Source organism: Schistocerca nitens, chromosome 2 (genome assembly GCF_023898315.1).
Source record: "Schistocerca nitens isolate TAMUIC-IGC-003100 chromosome 2, iqSchNite1.1, whole genome shotgun sequence".
NCBI lineage: Eukaryota > Metazoa > Arthropoda > Insecta > Orthoptera > Acrididae > Schistocerca > Schistocerca nitens.
This window is the reverse complement of record NC_064615.1, coordinates 426,366,230-426,386,999: the sequence shown is the minus strand read 5'-3', so window position 1 is coordinate 426,386,999 and position 20,770 is coordinate 426,366,230.

Sequence of the window (20,770 nt, the reverse complement as noted above, 5' to 3'; positions counted from 1 at the left end):
ACTGAAACTCAGTGAGCTGTTATAATGGTACCTTTGTCACCTTCTTTACTAACACCTCAAAGCTTAGTAACGCATACGACGGCTACAACGTGTATCCAAAGCAAACCTCATGTGTATCTTCATAGAGGGCTGCTATCGCCACTCTTACGTGACTGTCGCGAAATTTGCATACATACAATCTTTTAGATGCAAAAACACGCCTACCAGATATCGTGTATGTCACAAAACTGCTGCCTGGTGTTGCGACTTCTTTTCCCGTCAGCGTGTTTGTTAATACTGCTTCTATGGAGAGACATCGTGTAACCACATGGTACTAACCCACCACACTGCTGCAGCCATTCCTGGGGTAGTGAACTGCAGGGATGCAGACCAGGAGCAGCCCATCTCCACCACCCACCATAGATGACATCCACCATCCATCCCTCTCTCCGGGCTTCTTAATGTGATATCAGAAGTGATCAATGTTGTAGATCTAATCGATGAGAGAAAATTTAATGAATAAATGTAAGACAATCACTAGTTGGCAAACTGCCTGTTGGCTTCTGTCTCGGGATCTTCAGCCGACGTCCAGCTAAGGATTTTACTGACGTTTCGCCAGAACGACTGGCTGGCATTGTCAAAGCTTCACCCTCCATTGCCGTTGGTGAACTGGAGCCGAACTCACGGCCGCAGACTATATGTACCTGGTGCGCCAACGTCCGACGACTTCTCCGCGGTCATTTCCAGTGCGGTTCTCCTCTTGCTAACTGCGATGGTCGTTCGCTGCAGTACGGGAAGCCAGGATCCGTTTACCTTAAGGCTCTCCTCTTTCTTGTTGAAGCTGTTTGCGTGTTTTTGTATTTCTACAACTTCTCTGAACAAGCGGGTCTGATAGTGCTTCTCTACAGCCAGAACTTCCGTGTCGGCGAATTTTATAACATGTGTAAGTAGGCTGTCTTATATAGGCTGTTCAGGTTCTTATGTTGGTAACGCCACGTAGCGCTCTGTATGAAAATCACTGACTGTGCTGTGTGCAATCTGTGGCTGGTTGGCATTGTTGGAATATTCACCATTGTAGTGTTGGGCAGTTGGATGTGAACAGCGCGTAGCGTTGCGCAGTTGGAGGCGAGCCGCCAGCGGTGATCGATGTGGGGAGTGAGATGACGGAGTTTTGAGAGCGGATGATCTGGACGTATGTGCATCAGAGAGAGGAAATTTGTAAGACAGGATGTCATGAACTGATATATATATATAATGACTTTTGAACACATTGTTTGTTCTCTATCAAAATCTTTCATTTGCTAACTATGCCTATCAGTAGTTAGTGCCTTCAGTAGTTAGAATCTTTTATTTAGCGGGCAGTATTGGCGCTCGCTGTATTGCAGTAGTTCGAGTAACGAAGATTTTTGTGAGGTAAGTGATTCATGAAAGGTATAGGTTATTGTTAGTCAGGGCTATTCTTTTGTAGGGAATATTGAAAGTCAGATTGCGTTGCATTAAAAATATTGTGTGTCAGTTTAGTGATGATCAGAATAAGTAAAGAGAGCAATGTCTGAGTACGTTCAGTTTTGCTCAGCTGTTTGAAAATCAAATAACGTAAGGGGTTTACCAGCACAGTAATTCATTAATTTTTCTAAGGGGACGTTTCACGTGGTCGGTCTCACTCAGTGTGTGCTCTGCCACTGCCGATTTCTCCACCTACCCCAAAGTGCAATGTCGCTTATGTTCTTTGATCCTGGTGTTGATTGATCGACCAGTCATCCCGACATATACTTTTCAGCATGTGCATGGTATGCGGTATATTCCCGACATTGCAAGTGCGTCCCTTTTCTCCTTTGCCGATCTAAGACACACTTTTATCTTCCTTGTTGATTTGAAAATCGTTTTTACGCAATGCTTGCACAATATACAGCCGATTGTGTCCGTCACTGTGGGAATGTATGGCCGTATCAGAGATTTCTTTTTCTGATTTTTTACTTCGCCGAGTGTTTGGCTCTGTTACACTCCTAGTATAATTTGTGTAGTACCCATTGCTCCTCGGAACACTTTCCAGGTGTTGAACTTCGCGTCTGAGGTGCTGCGGCTCACATATTCGTCCTGCTCGCGTTACAATTTTTTACCATCACTAGTGTTGAGAAGATAAATTTTTTAATTGAATATTCTGTTATATTATACCAGTAACCTTCCTCCACTAGTTGTTTAAAGAATCGAGCACTCACTGGTAAAATAGCTTCACATATATAACTACTTTACAACTTAGTTAATGGGTTAAATAATTGTCATTAAGAATATAAGCGAGAAAGGTTTTGAATGGGTTTGGAACTATTTTTAAAGTTTTTTGGAAATCGCTAGGTGATCTCAATCTCAAATACAGGAAAAACAATCAGGGTAAATTGCCCTGTGTAAGTTACGGTGCCTCACCAAGACCAAGAGTATACTGTTTCTTATTGTGAGACTTTTCTTCTTTATCAAAAGATGAAGTGTCATATGAGCAGATCATGACAGTATTTGAAAATTTTGAATTCGATAAATGACTATACAGAATACTAAAAATGAAATTTTCGTCGCCTCCTGGAAGCCGTTAGACAGGCAACCTGCAACTGGAACAGTGCACCGTGCTCACCATTTGGTAATATAGAAGTACCTACTATAAGACCATAGGAAGTTCTCAGATGTGACGGAGGCAGAAGCGCAAGTGTGTCGTCAGAATGACCCTCTGCCAGTGGAAGGGGAAGATGTATGGACCATCTGGAAGGAGAGCACCCAAGCTTGGCCCTCAGACAAATGGCCAGCTCAGGGCAGAGACAGGCAGAGCGAGCAGCCACCACATTGTCGTACAGTCCTGGCAATCTTTAAAGCTTACACCAGGGGCGCGCGATGACGGCCCTCTAGATGCGTACAGAAATCTACACGTAGAATGCGAGGATTCTCAGTTTCACTGAGGGTTTATCTGTAAGCATTGAGAATCCGCGTCTTTCTCTTTATACCTAAAGCACTTTAGTGTGAGTTGAAGGGTATCATGTGGGTATCACTATTTACCAACATTCGTATTCCATTCGATAATAGTGACCGCGCAGAACGAGGAAAAAATTCGAACTCGAGAAGGGAATATTACGTTTTAATGCTTTTTTGACGAGTTACAAGACGGAAAATAATATCTGCACTGCCATTTCAAAGTAATGACCCTTGCGTTTGCCTTTAGCGATTTGGATCTAAATGAACGAACGAAGATTTCAACGACCATTCTCCCGTATTATCCATTGTCTTACTACCATTCCACCTCGCTCGTATGTGGAAAGAAGTAATATCTTGTCTGACTTACCGTAACGCACTCTTGTTCGTGTCGCACAGACCTCCAATAGTGTCTGATAATGGAATTTTGTCAGCACCTTCGTGAGAGCATAGCCCCTATTGAATCAACTCAGGACGAACCACACTGATCTCTTTTGATACTCGTCATTTTATAGATCCTAATTGGAAACTGTCACAGGGAACGGACAATATTCAAGAATCAAATGAGGTTCAAAAATGGCTCTGAGCACTATGGGACTTAACTGCTGAGGTCATCAGTCCCCTAGAACTTCTACATCTACATCTACATCTACATTTATACTCCGCAAGCCACCCAACGGTGTGTGGCGGAGGGCACTTTACGTGCCACTGTCATTACCTCCCTTTCCTGTTACAGTCGCGTATGGTTCGCGGGAAGAACGACTGTCTGAAAGCCTCTGTGCGCGCTCTAATCTCTCTAATTTTACATTCGTGATCCCCTCGGGAGGTATAAGTAGGGGGAAGCAATATATTCGATACCTCATCCAGAAACGCACCCTCTCGAAACCTGGCGAGCAAGCTACACCGCGACGCAGAGCGCCTCTCTTGCAGAGTCTGCCACTTGAGTTTATTAAACATCTCCGTAACGCTATCACGGTTACCAAATAAGCCTCTGATGAAACGCGCCGCTCTTCTTTGGATCTTCTCTATCTCCTCCGTCAACCCGATCTGGTACGGATCCCACACTGATGAGCAATACTCAAGTATAGGTGGAACGAGTGTTTTGTAAGCCACCTCCTTTGTTGATGGACTACATTTTCTAAGCACTCTCCCAATGAATCTTAACCTGGTACCCGCCTTACCAACAATTAATTTTATATGATCATTCCACTTCAAATCGTTCCGCACGCATATTCCCAGATATTTTACAGAAGTAACTGCTACCAGTGTTTGTTCCGCTATCATATAATCATACAATAAAGGATCCTTCCTTCTATGTATTCGCAATACATTACATTTGTCTACGTTAACGGACAGTTGCCACTCCCTGCACCAAGTGCCTATCCGCTGCAGATCTTCCTGCATTTCGCTACAATTTTCTAATGCTGCAACTTCTCTGTATACTACAGCATCATCCGCGAAAAGCCGCATGGAACTTCCGACACTATCTACTAGGTCATTTATATATATTGAACTTAGAACTATTTATATATATTGAACTTAGAACTATTTAAACCTAACTAACCGAAGGACATCACACACATCCCTGCCCGAGACAGGATTCGAACCTGCGACCGTAGACTTAGAACTATTTATATATATTGAACTTAGAACTATTTAAACCTAACTAACCGAAGGACATCACACACATCCCTGCCCGAGACAGGATTCGAACCTGCGACCGTAGCGGTCGCGCGGTTCTAGACTGTAGCGCCTAGAACCGCTCGGCACTCCGGCCGGCATCAAATGAGGTTTTATAAACTATCCCTTGCGTGTCTTAATTATATAGGATCTATCAAAAATGACTTTTCAAATTTGAATATTCGTACGAACTTATTCATACGACTTAAAGACTAATTCTTTCTGTTATCTTGAAGAAAAATAGATCAAGATTTGTCTGTTTTGTAATACTTTGGGATTTACTAAATGTCCGCTTTCCACGTAGGTGAATAATCCGAGGATCGCCAATTGGATAGCCCCCACGTTCACTGGTGTGACTCCTCTTGACTCTTTCTTTTGCGTAAACATGTCGTACATCCGACCTTTGTGTCTGAACAGTGGGTTTACTAATGTGTGTAAACTTAGCTTATCACTTAGCGCGCAAATGGACAAAACATCTGAACTGTCTTCTCAAGTCCAGGGTGTCAAACAGACATTCTAAATAAATATGACCCTGGCCTTGTAAGGCAGCTAACAAAAATCATTAGAAATGTTGTTGTCACATACGTAGATTGCATGAATTACTAAAAGGGAAAGTTTGGGGTGTGTTCTAGAAAGACAACACAGCTATTCGCTTTTTTATTCTATGTATAATTTATCAAGTGTTGCTTTCAGGAGTCAAGTGATGAACAACAATCAATTAAACTACTTTTGACACTCAATAACAAAATATTTAAGCCTTGACATACTGAATTGACGATTGTTGAAATCCTTATCCCTACACATTAATTTTTTTTTCCCTGGAAAGAGTGGTTATTAAAAATCTTAATCAGCTCATTTAAATCCACGTTGTCGTAGCTGGTCAATGCATTGGGTTGTTGGTGAATAAATTTACTTTTTGAACCAATAAAAAAAAAAAACTCTCATGTACTCAATGTGAGGGTAGGTTAGTATCCTAGCTTTTGATATTTAATGGACAAAGCGTATGGAAGTTGGACTGAGCAAAATCTGGAGTCAACATTTACTGTGGCCTAACGTGCGATGGTACTTTACCAAGCCATATGTGCTGGATCTGAAACTCTACTTCCCTACTCTGGAGCCGGCCGCGGTGGCCGTGCGGTTCTAGGCGCAGCAGTCCGGAACCGCGGGACTGCTACGGTCGCAGGTTCGAATCCTGCCTCGGGCATGGATGTGTGTGATGTCCTTAGGTTAGTTAGGTTTAAGTAGTTCTAAGGTCTAGGGGACTGATGACCTAAGATGTTAAGTCCCATAGTGCTCAGAGCCATTTGAACCATTTGAACCCTACTCTGGCCTTGCCTGAATTCACTCAGTCGCAACTTTCCTGCATTCCACAGAACATTAATCTTTCCCTAGGTGAAATAATGGCTATTGCACACTCACTATGAATTGGAGCGATGTGCACAATTTCCTTGCCCGCAAAATTCCCGCAGGAATAATTAACTACCACTTTGATATTTGTCGCCATGATACGTGAAGCATATAGTCCTCACTTCACATAAAAAAAATTCACAATCTCTTAACTTATTTCCACACACTTGTGCCATCCGCCGGGAGACGAGAGAGAGCTAGAAGGTATAGGTCTCAAAATGCTTGTATACAATGGGGATCTCCCCACCGTGCCTCGTCTGTGTCACCAAGTATGGCTTCAGCCAATCACCATCTCGCCAGAGGTGAATACATTTTTATTTTTCTTTCTAGGTTGCAGCCTAGCCTTGTTAATGACATTCAGCCGCTTACCCTCAGTCCCAACCTTATTTACATTAAAAGGAATAATGTATTGTTCTGACATTATCCCTTTCTGCTCTGAAGCTCACTTGCTAAATCGGAGTTTTACGATATCAGTAACCACCTGCTCGGTTCGTCTCCAAAATGCATTTCACTTTAACTTGTTCGTTCATGCCAGTCCATATATTGGTAGATAGTGTTTTGTTAGTTTTCAGTACTTGGGAGTAACTGCAATCGCATTTTGTTGATATACCATAATTATTATTTTCTGAGGATCTCATACTGTATCATTCTGTTGTTATGAATAAAGCTCATGTAAGATCTATAAAATCCGGACATCTTACACATGCCATCCCTTCCGAATTAATTTTGTGCTGCTGTGATCAATGATTGAGGCATTGCTCACTGCAGTGCAAAATTATAAATTCAAATAATTTAATCATTGTCCAGTTACTTGTCTATATTATGCTAGATGATGTCGTTTTAACATTATATTTTGATATGAAATGTATTGCTTTACAAGGTGTTTTCTATTTACATGATTATTTATTCATTGACATTATTTACCATTAAAAACATACGTTTCCAAAATATGTACAGTACACAGATTCTTATTAATATATATTTAGATTTTAACATATATTTAGACTTTAACAATTTACAAATCGAATTACAGAATACAAATGAAACACATAAATTACAAATTCTTCATGAGACAGATGCGACTGAATATTTACAGGCATCTCAACTCCTTGCTGAAATGATTATCTTGAGCACTCTTTAAAATATTACAATGAATTTGTTATATGCATCCCCTCTCTTTCTTATCGCTCTTTACTCTTCAAAATTGGAGTTGGGTTTGGTTCCCAATGCTCCTGTCGATCAGTGGTGGTTGATGCTGCTAGTCAGTTGTAGACTTTGTATGATGTTGATGAAGATTATCGCCATTTACAGTTTTGAGTTTTCGAGCATGAATGCCATTACATGGTCGATTCCATGTTACATTGTTATGACGACTAACTGCTCGTCCAAGGCAATGCCACGATGTGAGAACATAGTCCTTTATTGGTGTAACTGATATTGAGGCTGATGTGTGAAGGTCCACAATGGTTGTTGCATTTTGATATCCCAGTTATGCATACTCTGTTTGATGGTTTGACTGCATTTTGTTGGTTTGATAATTAGAATGAAATAACTGCCATAGTTTTGTTGAATAATGCTTCCTGTTGATTCTGCCTAACCTCATACAGGTTTAAGGTATAGAATAGAGAAGGGTATTTTGCTGTCTTCTGTCCTCAGCTTGGGACTCTTTCTTCTCTTTGTTACTTGCTGTGTCTTCATGTCTTCTTTCTTGGAACTTGCAACTTCTCGGGCATAGGCATAGGATATGTTATTCAACTAAAGTTATTCGGAAGGACTAGCACTTATGTTGTTAGGAGATATGGTCAAGTCTGATTGAAAATAGACATATCACTTAAAAAAATTATCTGTTATCATCTTCCCCTTGTGGAATACTGAGAGAAATATTCTGAGTTTATTCTTCCAGGCGGTTTTACTGATGACCTGTTGCAGACGGTTTGCTATTGTGTGTCGCTGCTAATGGGTTCGCTTGGCGTTCCTCGCAGGTGTGTGGCCTTTGTGTCCCTCGCTGCCACTGGGTTTTCCCGTTGTCTTGCTATTGGGGTGATGCGTGGGACAATATTCTCCAAAAAATACCTGGCTCAGTCTCCATACTAATGTGAAGCATGAGACAGTAAATTCCTTACTTCTGTCTTCGGTTTGCGCCAATGCCATTGATATTGTGCAATCGTATTAACTCTCACATTGAGACTGTAGCTACCCGTCGACTTTCTGCTTCTATCGTCAGCTTGGCTCCATTTCACAGACGATTGCAGTGACGATGTGTTGTTTCATTTGTTTTACAATGACTTTTGTTTAATGTTACTACTTACAAGTTACTTTAACTAAATTTTCTATGAGCTTTATATTTGAACATTTACATGAATAATATAAATAAACTTTTAAATAGTTTTTTTCTGTACTTTAGAAAGAAATTAAAATATATTTCTGACACATTAAGTCACTTCATTTTATAATGTTTTCTTTACTTCTTGAATGAGCATGGATTGATGATGTGTAGGTTAGTAATTACTACATCATGCAACAAGTTTGCTTTTTTCTAACCTATTTTGATGATTTAAATGATTAGTATTGTTGTACCTACATTTGAATATTTACTTGTTTGTAGCCCATCCTGTCTGCCTTTTCATATCTGCTTCTACCTGAAACATATCTACATTCATTTGCTGTGTTATCTATGATCCATTTATATTTTAGGTTTTATTCATTATAAGCCTTTAGGTGGCTTACATGATTTAGACCTATATTTTTTCCCATTCTTAGGCTCACCAACTCTACCACATTTGCGTGAACCACTTTACTAATTAACATGGGTCTCTTATAAACTGGGTAAAATTTATGGCAAACTTGTTCTCCTTTATTAGATAAAAAGTGAGTTCTAACAAGAAGCAACTGTCACACCGCGAATACCCGTGTGGAGCTTCGTTTTTGCAACTGCTCGTTCAATGTTCTCGAGTGCTAATTTTATTATCTGCTGGTGTGACGTTTTCTGGATTGGGGGAAGCATACAACTTCTCTTATCTTATACTATGGTCTTTTATTTTTGAGTACTGTGACTGGTGGTAATCGTGTAGTACTGTGCGACGTTTCGTTAATAATAGTCTGTAAATGATAGAAATTGGCATCCCATGTGGTTGTCATGAACTATACTACACATGGCACCATGTTCCAATATCCTTTGTCGTTCGTTTTGAACAATTGACGCTTGGTTTGTACCTAGATATGAAGATCGGTTTAATCTTATGTCTTTTTAAAGTCGCCAACCAAGGTTTAGATCTATATTGGGGCCCATTATCTGATATTAAACTTTGTACATGCCCTATCTGCTTGAGGAAATCACGTTGTAGTGCCTTACTGATCGTCACACCAGTTGCACGTTTTAAAGGGGTCAAAGGAACATACTTTGATGTTAACTCTAAAACTACAAAGATAAATATGTTCCCATTCCTGGTCCTTGGTAATGGTCCCATCAAATCTGTTGCTTCCAGACGTTTTAAGTTTTTCGGTATTATGGGTGACAATGGTGGTCTAGTCTGAAAAGTGACGTGTTTGGAACATTGGCAAACCTTACATTTTTTGAGTACTTGCCGAATACGTCTTTCTGTGTTGGGGAAATGTGCGGTCTCTTTAAGTTTCATAAAACATTTCTTCGCCCTAAAGTGCCCATTATTTAACTGAGTATACCACATATACTTGTTCACGATTTCATCAGGAACACATACTGTCCATAAATTTGTACTTTGATCTCGTCTGTAGAACAACACGTCATGATTCAGGAAATAATGCTGACGAATGTCAACCGAGTTGCTGTCTTTGTTCTGTTCGATTGAAATGTTTGAGAAAGCTGTTGTTATGTAGTTTTGAAAAGGAACTCCTTTTATGTAATATATACAAATTTGGTCTTCATCAGCACAGAACTTCGTATTACTTGGGGTTGTACCATGTGGATACCGGGAAAGAAAATCTGCTAACGAGTTTGCCGGTCCTGGGATATGTTTTACACAGAAATCATACTCTTGCAAGACTAGAATCCACCTTGCTAGCTTACCATGTGTCAACTTTGCTGTGAGTAAAAACTCAAGAACTTTATGATCTGTGTATACAATAGTTTTCCTTCCGAATAGAAAATATCTAAAATTTCGGAAACCCCAGACTACCGCTAAAGCTTCCAGCTCTGTAATGGAATAATTTCCTTCACTTTTTGATAACACACGACTCACAGATGCAACGGTCTCATGCGTTATCGGTCCATCTTATTCGTAGCGTTGAAATAATACTGTACCTAACCCAGCCTTGGTGCTGTCTGTTGCCATGGATATTTGAATCAATTCTCCGTCGCCATATGGGTTATTTAAGTATTGGTTCCTTTTAGCCATATTCTCAAAGAATCTGACTGCTGTTTTCTCACGCGAATTTTCATCTGAGCCTCAGGAGACCGATATCTTGCTATATAGGCAGCACTAAACGAATCATATTAATCGCAAGTTTCTGCTGTCTTCTGCATAGTTTCAGCAACACTTCCCTCCATATGTGCGGAAATGAATTCTAACTTATGTTTCGATTGCCAATGGATTGGTATTCCTACTTCAGATTGGTCAATATATGTGCGGGGGAGGAGAATATTTGGATCTTCCTTATAGTGCTGATATATCCTCACTGTAAGAAAGTGGTTATCATCGGGACTTCTCCCTTCTCTCTGTGATGTATCTGCTGGGTTTTGAACACTGGACTTATGTCCTTGGTTTGCGTCGAATCTAAACAAACGTGTGTAATTTGGTTCATTCTGTGACATTCGTGCCATAGAGTCACTTGCAGGTTTCACTGCGCAATATGCGTGCAGAACGCCCGTAGCTGGCTCTATATCTTGACGTGTAAGCAATTCTGGCTCGTTAGACGCCGTACTGTAACAGTTGGTATTCGTCCTTCAGGTTGTGGCGTTGCGTAATGCGTCACTATGTTTTGATCAGCGTATGTTGTCGAATTAAGTCGGGTGATGCTTAGGGAAATAGATTAGGAAATGAGACACTTAAAGTAGTAAAGGGGTTTTGCTATTTGGGGAGCAAAATAACTGATAATGGTCGAAGTAGAGAGGATATAAAATGTAGACTGGCAATGGCAAGGAAAGCGTTTCTCAAGAAGAGAAATTCGTTAACATCGAGTATAGTTTTAAGTGTCAGGAAGACGTTTCTGAAAGTACTTGTATGGAGTGTAGCCATGCATGGAAGTGAACCATGGACGATAAATAGTTTGGACAAAAAGAGAATAGAAGCTTTCGAAATGTGGTGCTACAGAAGAATGCTGAAGATTAGATGGGTAGATCACATAATGAGGAGGTACTGAATAGACTTGGGGAGGAGTTTGTGGAACAACTTGACAAGAAGAAGGGACCGGTTAGTAGGACATGTTCTGAGGCATCAGGGGATCACAAATTTAGCATTGGAGGGCAGCGTGGAGGGTAAAAATCGTAGAGGGAGACCAAGAGATGAATATACTAAGCAGATTCAGAAGGATGTAGGTTGCAGTAAGTACTGGGAGATGAAGAAGCTTGCACAGGATAGAGTAGCATGGAGAACAGCATCAAACCAGTCTCAGGACTGAATGCCACAACAACAACAAAGTGACGCTTTGTGCTTGACGTACTGAACCTTGCTACAAACCACGCTCTTGTATTCCAGATTGACCTGTTATTCTTTCTTGAACAAGTGGTTGTCATCCCAACTGTTCCCGACAGCTACCGTGATGTTCTGGCTTATGCTGGTTTGGACTAATTTCTCGTTCGCGGTTTGCGGTTACGGACTGGAATCCTCATGTGAAAAAAATGGTTCAAATGGCTCTGAGCACTATGGGACTCAACTGCTGTGGTCATAAGTCCCCTAGAACTTAGAACTACTTAAACCTAACTAACCTAAGGACAGCACACAACACCCAGCCATCACGAGGCAGAGAAAATCCCTGACCCCGCCGGGAATCGAACCCGGGAACCCGGGCGTGGGAAGCGAGAACGCTACCGCACGACCACGAGATGCGGGCAATCCTCATGTGACTTTCCGTCTTACGTCACACGCAATTTCGGGTACCCTAACCGTCGTATTATCGGCAACTGTTGATTTTGCAGTATTCACAATAGTATCTACTGACATTAAAGGGGATTCTGTGGTCGTCTGGGACTCCTCGCTAGTGCTTTCTACAACACCTCGACTTTCGATCCAACGTAAAACTTCCGATTTCAGCCTTTGAAACTGGTGTTCGCTTTTCTTTCGTATTTTAAAAATACGAGCATCGAATTTATTTAATGTTGTTTTGTCGTTCTTTTATGAAATGTCGCCCCTGCAATAACATGTTCCGCCTTCGTCGTCGCTTTGATGGCAAAAGTTTCGACCTATTATTTAACCTTTTTCACACTTTGTTGCGTATCTTACGCAACGAAATCATGTCTGTTAGGACAGTCTCAATGTCTGTTCTCAGTTGTTTGTGCCCTGTAACGAGCGTTTGAAGCGTGATTACGGCTTCCTTAGCTTCAGTTCGCATTTGATCTAATTGGCCTTGAATATTATCAGGCTTTTTTTCTGTTTCCTTGTTAGTTTCTTTCAGCCTCAGTGTTATGCACCCTTCTAATTCTGTTTGCCCTTGTGATATACTCTTTTCTGATACTTGAAACTGTGTTGTTTTATGTGTTATGCGCCCCTTTATACTCTTTCATGAATCATGACATTGTTGTAATAAACGCTACAACATTCCAAATATGTTGGCGTTTTCATCTACACCAAATCGCCAGTTGCCATCTGATACAACTCTTCCCTTTCTCGTTTTTCGTGAACTGTTTCCATCACTACCGAACATAGTGTAGGTGCACTACCACTCGTTGTTTCATGCAGATGCAAGCCTGACTGATTCAATATGATTAATTTTGGTTCAGTATACTGAAAATCACCATCTACAGACTCAGCGTCTGATTCATTAACAACGCCATTCTTCTGTCCATTCTTTGGACCATGACGAACATCTTGTGTTGCATTTTCGGTCTCATTCGGTATTTCTACGTGTTCTGTCTCGTGTTATTCACGCTGATCGACTTGTTGCATGTCCAACTCGATCCTATAGAGATCTTCCATCACTTCTTTTTGGCTTAATCGATTATTTTCAGCCAATTTTGAGCGTTCCACTAAGCGCGAATTTTCCGAACCTGACTACACGTTAACATGTGATCATAAGACTTGGTTCTACGCCAAAATATCACCCAGTCCTATATTCAACATCTGAAGCCGTTTCCTCGTCTTTTATGTAGCCTTATTGTTACTGGAGTTGAGTCAGAAATCAACACAACCCAATTCAAAGACGTGGTGCGCCAGAAAATAAGAAATACGTAAATACACTTCTATCTACACTTAGTACTCAGTTGAGTCACGTTTACATTTACATTTATTTTCAATTTGCTTCAGCTTGTTATTTGGGAGGTTTATGCGTTTTGTACCTATCAAAAGCAAACCCTCAATCTATCTGACAGCAGCATTTCTAATGATTTTTGTTACGATCTGCACCTGATATTAGCTGCCTTACAGGGCCAGGGTCGTATTTATTTAGAATGTCTGTTTGACACTCCGGCTTGAGAAGATAGCTCAAATGTTTTGTCCTCTTGTTCACATTAGTACACTCGCTGTGCAGATACAAAAGTCAGATATATGACAAACTGGCGACCCTGCCAGGATATGAAATTACAGCATTCTTGACATACTCTCCCTACCTGGCAGGGTCGCCAGTTTCTCATATGTCCGACCTTTGTATCTGCAGATTGAGTGTACTAATGTGTGCAAGTGGACAAATGGTGTAATCAGATTTTCAATATCATTATTAGTTTAAAGTTTGGTATCTGATGAGAAATTGTACAAGTAACACCTGGCAACGAATTTCCAAAATCTTAATGGTTCATCCGATTTTGTTGATTGGCATGTCTTTAGAAAGCTAATAGTGTAAACCTAAATTGGTATAAATTACAGGCATGTAATTTGAATAGTACATGAGTTGTTGGAGGTCAAGGTGGCCGCTTACTATCGATCATGTCCCGCCATATGTACTCCACAGTTACACGAAAAAATGGTAGCAGCATGCTTATAATTATGTTTATTCATCTATGTATTTGTTTATATCCGATATATACCATTCATGAAGAAATTGGTCAATAATTTACTGTGTTTTAGAAAGCACAGAAACATTAGGCTACTGGCTTACTCCTGTTCTATTGCTTTGATATATGTTTATTTAATTTGTTTATCTATTTAATAATGTATGTTACAGCGTGTTTATGGTCCAGCTTCTAACACCCCTACGACAACAAAGGTCAAAAATTAATTATGATTGTAGTGTTGCTCACGCTACTAAATATTGCATTTTCGGGCAAAAACAAAGTTAAATTATGTGGCTATGTGGCAGGTGTCATCTCATGAAATAATGGATAAACTAGGCACTCATCGTTTCGTGTTTCTCACGCTGGTCTCGCTGTGAACTCATGGCTCAATCGTCGAAAATCTAGGTGGTGATGATTCCGAGCTCGGATGCAAAGAGGCCTAGGTGTTATTCAGTGATATTCTAAAGTTTTACAGATGTGTTTCATAAACCATACTTGAAAATTAAACTTTTGCAAGTTGGGACAATGGTGACGTAAAAAAGTAATCAGCACTCCGAATTTAAGTTACACTTCTTTTTTATTACTTTTGTTGCAACATCACTTCACAATATAAAACTTACTTGAAAATATCTTCCTCACTGTTAAAGTTCAAATTTCATAAACTGAGTACAATTTGCGTCTTTTCAACATGACGACCAAGACTTGACTCTCTAATAACCGCTTACACGCCCAAAAAATCTGAGTTACAAGTACGTCAAAGATCATAGTGACAAAAGAAAGAATACACATAAGAATAATATCATTGCAATAGAAACATATCGATGTATCAAAGTACCTCTACATTAATGATATCAAATCTGAATGTTCTCACAGAAATATGTTAACTATTCTACAGAAACACTAGAATATTGCTGGTATCGAGAGGTTGAGGTGAGGTGCCGTAATGGTTACGTAATTCAAGTACCTTTACAAGCTGTAGGAATATTTATTTAATTTCAAGTTATTTAAATGTAAATCCAGTATTTCGAATGTGTTTCATTATGTTTGTGAGTGTGGAGACAGGGCGGGTGCGCTCTAGCTAATCACAGCGATCGTTCCAAAAAGGACGCGTGGGGAGACTGTATGGAAGTGGGGGAGGAGGATCGTTTCGAGAGAGGACAGGGGAGTTCAGAACAATACGGGATAGGAAACGAGAGAGTCCTGGGGAGTATGATGGAACAGATGCACAGTCGCGGGAAGGACTTGGAGAGCGGAGCAGTTTGCGCATGGTCGCGGACAAAGAAATAATTTTAGTGCCGACTTGAGCACTTGTGAGATTTCCTTGGCTTCGGCAGTGAAGACGTAGTATGCGTTTAGAAGTGAATATCTCACCAGCTATGTTTTTGTTGATAACTAAATATGTGAAGTAGGAATCTATTGTTTTTCTGTCATTCAACTCTTACTTTATTTAATAGCTGGACCATCGACACCAATAAGTGTTTTACAGTAATAAAGGACATTCTCAAAGGAACTTCTGCTATCGTATCCATAATTAAGACGTTAAAATATTACCTGCAGAATTTATTTAATTGAAATCTTTAATTTATAAATTTCTATGTATCCCAGCCCCTAGGCAACGAAACCAGACAAAACTTTTAATATTTCAACTTTGAGTCTGTGGGTGCATAGTTGAGGGCCACACCACCACAGCATTTCATGATTTGTTTGAAAGGCCGCAAGCTCTACTTCAGACATTAGTCGAATCCATACTTCATCATGTTGTAGCACTTCTGCGTGCTCGTGAGAGCCCTTCAAGATATTAGATAGAGGTACCAGTTCCCTTTACAGTTTGAAACAGAGCTCCTCCGACGACCTTCCAAAGCTTTTTTGGTATGAGGGACCCGAAGACTCAAGAGGCTCTTTACAGAGATACCGCATTTTGTTTGGTTTCTTGCCCCAATTACCTTGATATCCGAATAACACTGAGAATAGTACACTACAGTGCTAATGTCGACGGTATGTGGTTTCCGTATGATAGGTTCCTGGCACTCATTTCGCTCACTGTTAAGAGCCACGCTGACATACAGTTTGGACAACAAAGACTAGATTTCGGTGGTCCTGTTTCATGACCAACTCAGTCACCAGACATGACAGCGATGGACTTATACTTCTGGGGGCATCTGAAGAGTCCAGTTTACGGAACTCACACGGCCTTGGTTGCCAGCAGCATCGCAGCGGTGGAAGGCTAATCTCTAGGACTCTCTAGGAATTCGCATCTCTAGGAATTCTTGAGCTCCTAAGCCGTCAGTGGTGCGTTGTTGTACACTCTGTCATGATCATGGTGATCGAAATTTTGAGCAATAGCTGTAAGGGAGCAGTTCGGAAGTTTTTTATCCACTGTAGTGTACGCTAGGTGAAGAGGCTGAATACGCTTAAAGTGTATGTCTCGTTTGAGCGTCATTGCATTATTTTGTGTTCTGTTGTGTTGAGTACGTTTTGGTTGTTGCATATACAGTCATTCACTGTTGTGAAGGTTTTTCGCAGAAACAGGGGTGATGGTGACAAGAAACTAAATAAATGAAAATTAAATTATTAAATTATTACTCACTAATGAGCCGCCACAGACCACGGTCCATTATGTGTAAATACTCGGATAGTACTCCATACCACTGAAAAACTTTCAGAAGTTGTCCAAACCTCTGAAAGTTTGTCGGTGGCTTTCTGGTTCACCCTGAATGAATTTTTTTCTCTTTCCGGACTATCAGGTTTTTATGGCCCAAAGGCACACATTTCTCTTGTTCCGAAGTCCCGGACTTCATACAGCTAATGTATTCATGGAATGGAATAAAACTAAGAGGTAGCCCAACAAAGTCTATTAACAGTTTTTTAATAAGTAACTTTTAAAAGTCACTGTATTGGCACTTTGAATTTTTGATTAGTAAACTGATCGACTCTTCTTTCTACTGTTCAATATCCAATTCTGTTGACTATTATATGGAATTGTACATATGCATGTCTATTTTTAATGTAACTATACACGACGTAAACGCAAATATCCTTTAAAATTATTCGACGTAAGTTGTGAAGTGTTATTTATAATTTTTAGTATTATTACACATACCAATTTTTTCATCTTCTTGAATGACGTTGTGGTATCACTACCATAAACAAGAGCGGGTTAGAGAGTAGCACAAATATTGCAAAGCTATCATTATCATTTCTGGATGCTCAGCTGGTAACTTAAAAGGTATATAATACAGAATGACCTCACAGTACTACCAGACAGGATGAGAGGATGGATTCACGATCTAAACTTACGTCTCAATCAATACGTGTGGAAAACTGCAGTTTCAACTGAACCTTCCCAACGATCTACCATCGTCTCTACCATTTCAGCCTCTGCTACAGATGCTGGAAGTGACAAGTGTGAAGCCATCGCTGAAATTGATTCGTTACAGTTGAGGAACTTGATGTTTAGTATAGTTGCATCTGTCACCATTGAAATCATTTTAATATTTGCAGCATAATAACATTTGTCAAATTTTTTCAACCTCTCAATTTCTTAAAAGCAAAATCATCGATCTTCAATTACTTAAAATAATTTGGAAAGAATGCTTGAATATATCTCTTAGAGAATGAAGAGTGTGAGGGATTTAGGAAGTGGTTTCCTTGCTCTGCCCCAAATACTAAAGTCTAAGTAGGAAAACATTTACCTTCAAACTTCCTATCACAACTATCCAGTCAGTAGCACGATAATTTGCAAAAGAAACTGAGATCAATAACTGCTGTCTCTTTAACGACTTATCGCCGAAATTTACTCAATAAAGTTTTGTTGGTATTAGCACGCACTGGATTTTAGGCTTACCTGGAATTTTCGCGTCGGAACAGTATCAAAAAAATGAAAAATAAAATAAAAAAAATAAAATAAAAGAAAAGAAAAACAGTCAACTGGGCATTGTATGACACAATAATGTCCGCTCGCGCAAAGTAACTTGTCCCATGTCCTGAAACACATTCTCGTTCTCATCGCTGTGTGAGTGTGAGTGTACCACTTTGTACCGAAGATACATTTGCCTTAGATTACGGTCGCCTACTGAGCTGTGAGCTTCGTCTGTTAGGGCGGTACGCACTTGACTAGAGGGCGGCAGGGTAATATGAAGCAGTGGATCGACATGTGTTTACCTAGCCTTCGAGGTCGCACGCAGAAATGGCATTCCCAACTGAAGCGTCAGCTGCTGGTGGTAGCCGATGACAGACAGAGAAGAGCAATGGATTGGGAACCAATGAAACGCGCTTAATAACTGGAACCTCAAACAGATGTAAACATACCAATATAGCTCTGTATGGCGGGAGGGAATAAGCAGGTGCGGTAGTTTCAAATATGTCCATGTCGTCCGGTAGATTAACTTCTTTTTATTTTATATGAAGGTAATATCTGATCATGAAAGAAGAGACCACTGATGACCGTGCAGCTTCTCTAGAATGAAATAATAATTAAATCGACACCCTAACTGCAAACAGGCGTTGATATACATCATTGGGGACATGTTGAAAAAGTGTGCCGCGACCGGGACTCGAACCTGGCATTTCCTGCTCACATGGCAGACGCTCTATCCATCTGAGGCACCGATAGCACAGAGGATATTGCGCCTGCAGGGAATTATCCCTTACACGCTCCCCGTGAGACCAACATTCCCAACATGTCCACATCGCTGCATTCGTAGTGCGCCTAATAGATAGCAGATTAATCTTCCACGATTAATGAGTGTGATGGGCAAATATTTATTAGGCTCTCTACGAATTTAGTGGTGTGGACATGTTGGGAATGTGGATCTCACGGGGAGCGTGCAAGGGATAAGTCCCTGCAGGCGCACTATCCTGTGCCCTCGGTAGCTCAGATGGATAGAGCGTCTGCCATGTAAGCAGGAGATCCCGGGTTCGAGTCCCGTTCGGGGCGTGCATATTCAACATGTCCCCAATTATGTATATAAACGCCTGTTTGCAGCTAGGGTGTCGATTTAATTATCATTTCATTCTTTTTATTTTACCATTTTCTTGTGGTTGGTGATGCATTGTGCTACATGAAATACATTTACATGTAGTTTTCCCCATCGAACTGATGGTTAGCAAAGAAAGAAATGAAATTTAACGTTGCAAATTGCTGGTTTTAGCTATAAATCGGGCAAGCTAAACCCCCACATTATACCTCGAACACGAAACGAAAAAGAGGTATAATAAATATTGCATTGTAAATTAAAATAATGAGAATATATTTGTTTTTATGATCTCACCAGAGTCCGTTTCGCACATATACATCAGGCAACATCTGGTTTGATCGTGACTGCAGTTTCCAAAGTAAGAAATTTCAAAATATTGGCGATTAAACATCAACAGAACATTTACGTCAAATCAGTACAAGCTTCCTAACCACAGTGAAACAGCTTTATTACAGACCACTTACTTCAGTAAAAAAGAAGGCGCGGAAAAAACTGAAGGGTCGACAGCCGTTAAAAGATAGCATCTTCTTAAGAACTATTTACACTCCAAACCCAACACTTCAGTTTACGTAATATTACATTGCCTCAAAAAGGGGCAGACATCTTTACTCCCTAAATGTAGCTCATACCATTCAACTTCCACAGACATCTTTGTTTATATACCGGTACGACTTAGGTGATGGACACTTCTTTGTCTTTGTTTGGATCATTTTTTAATAGCAGGATGGAATGAGGATTCATAGTTTTCTCAGTTACCTTCAACAAAAATAGGTATAAAATTTTCCATCACAACAATGAAACAGCAGTAAAGGGAGCGTCGCGTAAATTTTAGAACACTAGCGTGAGCTGACAATTGAAATACATGTTTATAGTGGCAGTCAGACACTGATAAATTAGTTATACTCTTTAAATTACATCTTTCAAAACAAAGGTTATTGATGTTTCGTTCCCTTGATCGCAGAAAACATAGTTTCCTCCACATTTTTATCGTTTCAAACGATATAAAATTATAACATCTGTTTCTTTGTAGTGAACTGAACATCTTCTGAAATGGGTTAGCCTTTGAACGTAACACACAATTTCCTTCAGTGAATTTACATAATAGCACAGTACCTACAATACTTTTTCTCACAAGGCTGGAAAGTATTGGACATTTATTTAATTATTATTTGTATACTCTAGTCCATCATTTGGTTACTTCTTGTAGTACAACAGGGAAAATCACAAGGAGTGCACTAAACCTTGAGATGTTGCATGTGCTAATGGCTGTGAACCTAACCATTATGGCTACGTAGTTACTGATAAAAAATTTTCATTATTATACTGTTCATAAATACATGTAGATTTGTATACATGGCGTACATTTCATTTAATAGTGCATTATATTAATATATATTATTTTTTCGATTTGTATGAATGAAGAAGGTTTTTGCAGGGAACAGTTGGTTTTTACAGTACTTTTTTTTTGCAATTAATTCATTCGTCACCTTCCTTGGTATCGTTTATGTCTCCGGTATCATCTATTCCTCGTTAATGTGTGGTCTGTGTCATCATGTCTTGTTGGTGGAATATTATATTGTTTAACCTGCCAACTGTGTGATGTTATGTACAATGACGCTCTCTATGATTACAGGAAAACAGCTTTCAGAGAACGTCA